Source organism: Hydra vulgaris, chromosome 01 (assembly GCF_038396675.1).
Source record: "Hydra vulgaris chromosome 01, alternate assembly HydraT2T_AEP".
NCBI lineage: Eukaryota > Metazoa > Cnidaria > Hydrozoa > Anthoathecata > Hydridae > Hydra > Hydra vulgaris.
The window spans coordinates 51,898,982-51,902,431 of record NC_088920.1 but is presented as its reverse complement, the minus strand read 5'-3'; positions in this window follow the sequence as shown (position 1 = coordinate 51,902,431).

Below are 3,450 nucleotides of genomic sequence, written 5' to 3'. Positions count from 1 at the left end.
GGCGCATTTTTTATATCGTAATTAGAGCTGTTAATGAGCCAGTTTTTAAATTAGACTCGTTCGACGCGGGCCTGTTTGAATTTTATGTCTTGGATCTATCGTACTCTTTAACAAAACGGGTCGGATCTTTGTCATATATTATCCAAATACGGGTAAATTGGAGCGAGTGAAAAAGTACATATACGATTGAAAGGTAGAGTTACTACTCCCTGCAAGATATACATGTATCTGTTATTGAGAATTGTTTGGAACGACTACTGTTTTGTGGTTTTTTAATTCTCCTTTATTTTAATAAGTTTTATTTTTTCTTTAAATCTTTTCAAAATTCTTACATTATATTCCTAGCCTTCTGAGTTTTCTTTGATAGTTCGTTGCGTTGGTTTGAAAAGGTTCTAACTGATCCGTGAGTAGTTTTGAGAGAACCGATGTCAAAAATTGTTTTGTTCTTACCATAAAAATTTATTAGTATCAATTGATAATATTTTTCAACCATGATAACATAACCATTTGCCTTTAGTATCGCTACTTGTTACGAAAAAATGTTTCACTCTTCATTGAAAAATAAATACCCCCATAAAGCTGTTAGAACCTTGTCATAGTGAAATAGTCATATCTTCACCATGTCAAGGTTTTAATTGCGGTTATAACGTTAGTTAGAAACATTCTTGCTACTTCAAAATTTTGTGATTGAGTAGTGATTGTGTGATAGAACTACTTTTAAATTTTTGTAACTGAAACTAATTTATAATATACGGTACAAGATTCTATCGTTATTTATTATATTTAATAACCATTACATAATGTTATTATTATATTTAATGTTATTATTATATTTAATAGCCATTACATAATGGCTTATAAGCTTTTCATCGCATCATGTCATTTTATAGGTGAAGAACCATTGGTTAGTAATCTCGGTCCTTAAGAGGCACAAAAAAAATACAACCTTAATTTGTGCAAGTTTAAATCTTTGGTTTAACATTCAAAACTCAAGATGTTGATGGGACAGTGGTGGCATTTTTTCTGTTAGGTTTTTCATTAAGTTTGACATTAACACAAGGATTTTTTCCGTTAACTTGTTTGAGGGTCCTTATCGATCTAAGTGGACTAAAAAAAATCAGCTATCCTTGTAAGCTTATTAGTTTAATTATGCGTTACATCTACCTTCTGGACACAAATGACTGGGAATAAGTATTTTGTAGTAACAAAAGTTTGTAGTAAAATTAATTACAAGAAAGTATTTTCTAATATAATACAATTTGATATTATATTGTTCCGATTTTGAGGGACGCAGCCGTCAGACCAAGTAACTTTGTTGCTCGTGTTGCTTTTCCTCTGCCACTCTTTTTCCTCTTGCAAAAAGCACTAGAAAAATGCTCAGTATTGTTCTGTTGTATAATATGCTGCCAGGTTAACCACACTTTGCCTTCTCTTATAGAAAATAGTTTCATTTCCAACATCGCTATTTTAGTTTACAGTACATTTTAAATCATTTAAAAAATCTTTTTTTGTTTATAACACAGCCTGCTTTTTAACATGGCTAATAAACATTTTATTACAAAATATTCAATTTTTTTAATATTACTAATATAGTAAATTAAAATTATATTATTTTGTTCATCAACAACAATATATCCAAAATTATACATTCATTAACCGACCGTTTGAGATGAGCGCACGGTGGTTAAGTAATGGACTTATAACACGCGCATGTGTCATTTTGTTCAAACGTATGTAAACAGAAACGATCGACGTTTAAAATAGATTTCTTACTAAAGTTGTAACACTTTATTTGTAGATAATGCTAAAATATCTAATAGAAATTATGTCAAAACAATATTTTAGGTATGGTAGGTTTCGCCTAAGCTATCATTTAAATAATTTTATGAGGAGAAAAGATGTGGAACTAAAGTGAAACTTTGTTGTTTTTCTGGGAAAGTTTAACCTGTGCTTACATTACGGTCTATATTTTAAAGTTGTAAATTTTTTAGTCACTATCTTTAGTTTTTTTTGAAAATATAGTAGTGTGAGAATCATTTAAAACTAAAATTATAACTGGGTTACTTTTTTTTGTTATAGTTTAATGCTTTTAAAAACTGATAATTTTTTTTTAATTGAAAGTTTAAAAATACTGACAGAAATAATATTTACGCCATAACGCAGCCATTTCTTTTTTGAAAACCCTTTTGCAATGTTTCAAGTAGTATAAAAAGGGCGTTCTAGCACATTTTTTTTCAACTATATCTATAACCATAATCTCGTGTCATATTTAACTATAAACATATCTATATTCAAATAAGTCATTTCAATCATTATACTATCTATAAATTCTTAACTTATTTCAACTATTGTCCTTATTGTCTTATTGTCCTAACTATAATTTCTGAGCTAAAATAAAATAATGGTAGTCTAACAACCATAATATATTAATATAATATGGTTACACACTATAAACTTTGAGCTAAAAGTTTTTTGTAATTTTTTAAGTTAAGCTATTGCTCATTAAGGTCCTACGCGTAAATGAAATCTAGCTTAGGCGTAAAAGAAAGCATGTCCTATTACATCAAAACTTCCAGATTGTCCAACTTGTGCATCACCATGTTACTACTAATCTTCTTCCAGTAAGAACACTAGGCTTGGAATCAGTAAAATTTCTGTAAAATGAGATAGTAGTTGTAGAACCAATTACTGAACTTGATTGATACAATAGCCCAGATGATTCATTGTTAAATGAATTAATATTAACACTGTTCCACGAAGAAAGATAAAATCTTCTAAACCAGATGAGGCGTATATGCAAACACTATTCGAATCAAATCCTTGAAATACTGGATAACCCTGTCCGTATACGGTGTCCAAGGTTGTATAACGGTGTTAGTATTTACTGGAGAATTGTATGCATCATATATTTGTACTCTAGATTCCCACCAAATTCCAGATAGTCCAATAATATGCATTCTCATATATTTAAGACAAACACCTAGACTAGCATTGTTTGTAGTGTCTAATAATATTTTCTTTACCATAAGTTTTGTTCATAAATCTAAATGTTTCTGAGTATAATTTAATAGATGACAAGATGTAGGTATTGATGTAGTCATTGTAATAAAGGGTTGTATCCAATATGTAACGTTTTGACTAGTTTTATTGAATAATTGAATTACTAGACTAGTAGTAAATGACAAATCAAGCGTAAAGTATCCTCCTAATGCATTAGCTATATATACATTACAACCTTGTAAAGAGTTTGAATAAAAAGGTCCACCAAGTGGTGAAAGTAATAAATCACAAGCTAAAGGAATATTATTATCTCCAACACTAGCTGTAGAAATAGAATAATCTCCTATGCAAAGTGTATGATCTGCATATATTCTAAGAAATACCTTACCTGGAACATTATTACTAGGATCTAATCCTTGGAATGCTAACCATAGTTTTCTTAGAATACTA